This window comes from Apium graveolens, chromosome 3 (genome assembly GCF_009905375.1).
Source record: "Apium graveolens cultivar Ventura chromosome 3, ASM990537v1, whole genome shotgun sequence".
Classification (NCBI taxonomy): Eukaryota; Viridiplantae; Streptophyta; class Magnoliopsida; order Apiales; family Apiaceae; genus Apium; species Apium graveolens.
This window is the reverse complement of record NC_133649.1, coordinates 121,903,323-121,910,711: the sequence shown is the minus strand read 5'-3', so window position 1 is coordinate 121,910,711 and position 7,389 is coordinate 121,903,323. Positions and strand designations below refer to the sequence as shown.

The following is a 7,389-nucleotide window of genomic DNA, read 5'->3' as shown; positions in this document are numbered from 1 at the left end:
GGTTCATAATTACTTGCCTTATCACGAATGATTTCCAACTTTACTTTTACTCATCTAACAGTTTTACTCATCAATCACTTTCCTTCTTTTTCTATGCCTTGCTTCTATTCATCAATCACATGTCTTCTCTTTCTACGCTTCAGTTCTATTTACGGATCACTGGTTTTCTTTTTCAATGTCTCGTTTACTCTTCTAGGCATCACAAGTATCTTTCAATAATCAATCTCATATTATTCTAATCGTCACATAGACATCATAAGCTTCTATCTACCCCTCGTTTTACCTAAATCCGATTTACGGATTGAAATTTATGACGAAAACAATCAAACAATAACCACATAGGCATATAACACATCAATCAGGTAGCACGTAGCACATAGCACGCAAGATATTCAATCAACATAATTTTTCCAAAGAAGATTCGGGGCTAAAATGATTTTCCAAGTATTTAATACGAATTTTTGAATATTTTTCGGAACTAAAACGGGTTTCCAAATCTTTTTATAATTAAATAATAGGGTTTGAACACCCGAATCTGACTTTAAAATCATTTAATAATAATTATCGAGTCTTGAAAATAATTTAAAATAATATTTTAAAGCTCGAAACTATTTTTCGGAATTTTTAAATCCAAATAATAATTAAATCTAATTAAATAATCAATTAATATTTAAATTAATTGACTAATTAAATAATTAATTATCAACTAAATTTAATTAATTAATTAATTAAGATTCATTTTTAAATTAAAAATAATTTTCAGAATATAAATAATGAATTTTTGGAATTTTAAAATAAATAAAAATCGAATTCTGAAAATATTATAAAAGAAATATCATTTCTGAAAATTAATTAAAACAGAAATCTAATATTTGAAAATTTTAAAAACAGAAATCCAGGTTTTGCAAATTTGGCGAAAATACAAGGACCTATCTGCATTTTGTCCCCGTCCCAAGCACAAAACGACGATCCCGTGCCGGCGATCGTCATTAACGGCGATCCCGAGCTTTTCCGGTGACACAAAACTGGCCCAAAAACGCAAAAAGTTAACAGGGAATGAAGTTCTTTTCTCTAGAAACACATCTGCAGAAACAGAACAATCAAACAATGAATGAATTGAACGGAATAATAGACTGAAAATCTCGCTGCCGGCACGGTCGATTTTCGGACCAAGGCCTTCCCGGAATCGTTCGTTAAAACCAATGGTACCATTCGATTCGTCTTTCGACAATCTACAATTTGGTACAATCAATTTCAAGGAATAACCCCAAACATAGAAATACCTAAATTTCAATTAAGAACATTCATAGCTATAAACCCCAGTTCTTCAATTCGAGAATCAAACAGCAATTTCAACATGTTATTGAACTCCAAATCAGTCATATAATATACCAAAATGACCAAGATAATATTATCTACATGATTCAAGCATCAAATCACATAAACAACATTAACATCAAAAATTATTCTTTTAATCATTAAATAATTTGAATTAAAATAAATAAATAAGAAAAGAACCTTGATTTCTGCACCAAAATTGATTATTGATTCAGAAAGAGCTTTTCGAGAGCTTCAATTCGGTATATGGCACGCTCGAATCCAAGTTCGATAACGCCTTCGTTTGTGAGTTTGATTTTCAAGAACACAGTGATTTTAAGGGTTTTCTCTGTATTTTGTTGGTTTTTACTGGTTGATTGTGAATATACGAATAAAAGGAAATAAGAGATAGACTATTTATATTTATGGAATATTAAAACGTGTTGGACCGTATTGGATCGAAAAATAAATTACTTAGCCGCTAAGTAACTGCAAAAACGTTCTGATTGGATAATGCACTACTAGAAAAAGTAGAAAAGACATCGGCTAAAAACCGATGTCTATGAACAAAAAAATACGATGTCTTCGTGGGTGATGTTAAAGACCCCCCATTTAACATCGATTTTAAACTGATCTTAAAGAATACGTATAACATCAGTTTTTAAAGATGTTAAATATCTAATGCATATATAATCTTCATATATTATCATAATACGATATTTCTATCAATTTAAACATATGTGAGATAAGCAAAATATTACCATTTACCCATTAAACTGATGTTAATAATACTAGTAACAACGGTTTTCAAGATAAACTGATGTAAATATAACTTCTGACATCAATTATTTATTTCAAACCGATATCTATTGCTGACAAACCGATGTCTATAAAGCTTAATAACATCGGTATTCTGTTTTAAGATTTTTTTGTTATAGTATTTAACATCGGTTTTAATCGGTATTACTGATGTCAATGTTCAACTAAATCTGATGTATTAAGCTTTGATAGACATTGTTTTCCATTGTAATGATGTTTGTACCTGGTTTATTAATGCACATTTTAAAAATATAGATACCAAAAATTGGCCAAATCAATGAACTACCAAAACCAATTGCTGCAAAATACCAGTTATCTATAAATCTAACAAATATTCGAACATCCTGTAGAACAGATACATCTAATCCAAACATCAAATACTACACATATCCATCCATCTATTCTAGTAGAAGAGTATCACATTACTGCTCAAACTGCGCATTGGATATTATAGAAGGAACCCAGAACTCTAAAAACTTGGAAGAACATGATTTGCCCTCACATGCTGCATATCGTGACAATCTCTCTCTCATCAACTATTACTAATTTCCATTTAATGGAGTCCAAGAATACAAAATCCTGGAAACAAATTTACCCATCATAAGTTTGAATACAATGCCAAAGAAATATAATACTAAATACAGCAAGTAAGCGGAGAACTTACCTCTGATACTTGATCTTTCACTAGCAGGATAAGCAAGAGGCGTTCCACTTTGCATGTCTTCAAAGGTAGGCATAACTATTTGTCGATCATCTGACACAACCATGTACGAATCCTAGTCATCCAATATTGTATATAATTATTATAATAACTTGGTCTATAATTGTGTCAATACTTTAAACATAAAGGATCACGGATCATAACACACATTTTAATATAGCAAATGTCAAATAACCAGTGTGACCTCTTGCCTCGCTGGACGGCCTAGCCATGACAACTGAATGACTAGAATTTTCCAGCCCATTGCTTTCTTCATTTGAACATTGTCTCCTCTTGCAAGGGAGGGATATAATAGATACACTTTTATTTCCTTGGAAGCTATTCATTTTAACTTCTCTAACATCATATGTTCTGAGAAGTACCTTAAATGTTCTTATATCTACAGAAATCCAATACCCACATATCCATTAATAAAAACATAATGCAGATAGGCAACTTAAACTCTTACAAGAAATCCAATACAAGGAAACATTAATATGATGCAAGAAGATTATAAACATTTGAGATCATACAAGGAAACAACAATGAAATTGTACTGATAGGGAGTAAATTAGAGACTAGAAGAGCAAAAAAAATTATACAAATGGCAAAAGAAATTTGCAAGAAAGCTTACCCGTAAAATTTGATTAAAGAGTTTCACATGAACGCTACACCTGCTCAATACATGGTGAGAAAGAACGCAAAATTCCATATTGTTTCAACATTTTTCCCACAGAAGGAATAGCCAACCACGGTTGAGGCAAGTCCAAGAAGATAGAATCTGCTTTACCAGTGAATTCATTTGGAAAAACTTCACCCTGAATATCCCTTAATCCCATAGTGACCAAACTACTTAATCCTGTCCTCTCAAAATCTTCCCTGTAAAAAGAATCAAACCATTTCAGTTCAGGTTTATATGAAGATGAACAAGTCAAGACAAAACCACACATCCTTTTTTCGTTCATATATTTTTCACCAAAAGGAATAAGATATCAGACGGTCGTTCACTAGTTAAGCATAACCCATTTTTTAAGTGACGATTAAAAGTGTATTGACAAAATAAATACCAAAAAGTTGGTGGAGATTATCTAAGTTTTTATCCACATGAATCTTGGATATGAAATTAATCTGATACTACGGATATTCTCTATAACCTATAATTGCGTACGACCAAAATATAGGAATGTGTACATGACAGCTGACTCCTCATTTTTATCATTCACAAATTTCCTGCTCAGTTCGGATTCTAACATTAAGTAGGATATTCAAGTGTAAGCTTTACTAGAGAGTATGGATAGCTTAAAACTACTACTGTTCTTCCAATAGGTATTTTCAACTTAAAAACCAAAACTTAGACCTATGAATCGATGACATGGTTAGACTGACAGCTACACATGTAAAGCGATCATAAATCTTTTCCTTTAGAACGATACTGGCACATTTAAATTTATGATCAACTAATAGTAGAACAAAACATTAAAAACTTGGGAGAAAAATAATAGCAAACCATATGTATGGGTAGGAAACATGTTGCTTAATCTCTTACCTAGCAGAAGCAGCCCTTTGTTCATGAAAGTCATATGTGTAGACATGTCCGGAAGGAGCTACAGCTCTTGCAAAAGAATTAGTTAAAGATCCACTTCCAGTTCCTAACTCAAGTACCAGACAACGTGGAACTATTTCCAAATACATAATAACGAAGCTAATGTCTGCAATATAAAGAATTTGGGTTTTATGGCTCAATATCAGAGTCCATAGCTCAGGAGTTGGAGCCAACAAGTAAACAAACCCACCGTTGTTGCTAAAAACCTTGGAACCAAAGGGTTTCCTGATTCAATCTGAGTGCTTTCACATACTTTTATTGCCTTCATGTTGTCATGCCTTTCGTATACAATAACCAAATACACATCACTTACACTACGTTTAAAAGATAATCTCTTAGATGGATCAGTTGGCAGCATCGTTAAGATTTTCAATCTCATGATACAAATATAGATGTAGTAAAAATAAGAGAACTACCTTCAAAAAATGGACATTTTGCACTTAATAAAAAGCAAAATTTTAAATATTTGTCACTTCTAATCATTTTCCATGTGTAAAATTTAGTGACACATATGCTCTAATATAAAATAAAGAGTTGTCTATCTCTTAGAATTCATTAGTAATTTGAAATTTTATGAGCAGAATATCATGTCAGTAATTTGCTAGATTAAAATGTGTGTTATGAGAGCCTATACCTCTGGTTTCTTATCTTCAGGATCATGGATAAATTCTTTGCCATCCCAATCTTCAGGCTGTCATTGTTATGAGTGGGAAGTTCAGTATTATATTCAAGAGTACTGATGTTAAATTTAAAATTGAACAAACATAGTTTAATGCTTAAGAAATTACTTTTTTTGCCTCAGGATCCTTGATTTTCTTTGGTGGAAGAAGATCCCAGTCAGAGTACAAACTTCCGGTCTTCTTTTCTACATTATCAATGAGAATGTTGTAGGTAGCATCAGGATGAAGGATGAAGGTGTACACATGAGACAGCTGGTCAATTTCACAAGGAACATCCTTCTTAATCAAGTGGTTTGTGTCATTGTACCTAAGGATAACATGAACTCACCTATCCGCTCTTAATCTCATTCCCATTCTCTTATGTAACAATCATACTGACAATACCCAGAAATACAACCTCTTCTTATAAGAAAAAAAGAATTTAGTAATCAAACATAAATGTAAAAAGATGAGAACATATCTCCGGTTTAACAATCATCATGAGAGTACCCAGAGAAATACAACTCATGTCTTAAGAGGAAAGAGACATTCAGTAATCGAACATAAACATAAAAATATGAGAACACATATATGTGATACCATAATATATCAAACTAATATGCCACTTCTCAACATGGAAATTGCAAAAACAAAAATCTGCATTATACCTAAAGATGGAAAGAAAAAAAACTTCATAAAAAATTGTAGAGTCTGACATATCTTAATCAAATAAAGCAACACAAATGTTTAACATACATTTTAACTTAAACAAAGCAAAAATGTAATATTAACACAGGCGTAAATAAAGCTTCGACAAAGCCTCGTATACTCAGTATATATATTTAGACATAAACACATCATATGTAACACCCACATAAATAAAATCTTAACTAATTAACAAGCCCCATTCGAACAATTAATCAACCCCATTAACTATTTATAACTAATTAAAATCAAATCCTCGACTAATTAAAAGAATAGGGTTTCTAATTAAAAGTCCCAATTTTAAACTTGGTGTTTAAAACTTACCAATTCAAGCTCTGGCCACTTCCAACTTGTACTTGTAGTTTTGACATCTTTAAGCCTCTGCTTCTGAACTTTTAAACCTCTTATCTCGAATTTCTAAGATTGTATTTGACAATCTTATTCTTTAAGACTTTTTCAACCTCTGAAGAAAGGGGAACGGTGTTGGTGAGAATTGGTTCGGGGAGGGAGGTATTAGATCGAGAGAGGAGAGAGTCGAGCTCTTCGGTCGATAGAATTGAGTCGAGTTCTTCAGTCAAGAGAGTAGAGAGAGAAGAGATAGAGAAAGCGCAATAGAGAGATAATGAATTTTACAAGAGAATAATTTTTATTTTTGTTTTATGTTTTTAGATAAGGGGGGAGATTTAGATAGTTAAAAAAATTCAAGTAAAAATGGGGGGAATTTTTAAGAGGGAATGAAATATTTGGCTAAGGGGGGAAATGGGGGAGGCGCACTAAATCATTTTTTTAAAAAAAAAACTTACAACATCGGTTGGGCAAAAAAAATCGATGTGTCTATTAACAAAAGACATCGGTTGATTAAAAACGATGTCTAAAAAACCTTTTACATCGGTTCCGGGAGCAACCGATGTCTAAGAGACGATGTCTATTCTACTTTTTCTAGTAGTTATGTTTTGGATAACTATCAACCTGTTTTTGATAATTATCAAAAGTTTTGGATAATTATCAAAAGTTTTGGATAACCATCAAAATTGGGCTTCTTATAAAACACTTTATACGAAAATAATGTTATCGAAATGATTATCGTATCAAAAATTTTACGTCGGGACACACACGAGTCAAACCGTAATCCGGATCGAAAAAGTTAAAATACGGAAAATGTCAGGAATTTTCATATTCGGTTAGGAAGGAGTTTTCCGAAGAGTTTTGGGTTGTAAAAACACAAAAACGGTTGAAGTTGGACGATTCCCGGCTTTACAAAATAGTTTTGTAATTATTTAGAAACTAATTAATAAATTCATAAATCATTATAAAATCATATAACACTCCAAAAGTTACCAGAAAACTTCAATAATTATCTATATTTTATTCTGGACATAATAAAATGAACATACCTATAGTTTACCACATATAAACATCCATATATCAACACCAATCATAAGATAATTTACCAAAACTCACATAATAATCACAAAATAATTATTTATCGATAAAAATAATTACACGCTATATCCTGGATATTACATCATTCCCCCTTAAAAGGATTCTGCCCTCAGAATCACACTAAGGATCAAATAATGATACAT

At 31.7% G+C, this 7,389-nt stretch overlaps 1 pseudogene; it reads right to left on the bottom strand.

The window, feature by feature from the left end:
- Positions 1-2,443: 2,443 nt before the first annotated feature.
- On the bottom strand, positions 2,444-6,406 carry LOC141710871 (uncharacterized; annotated as a pseudogene).
- Positions 6,407-7,389: the final 983 nt, after the last annotated feature.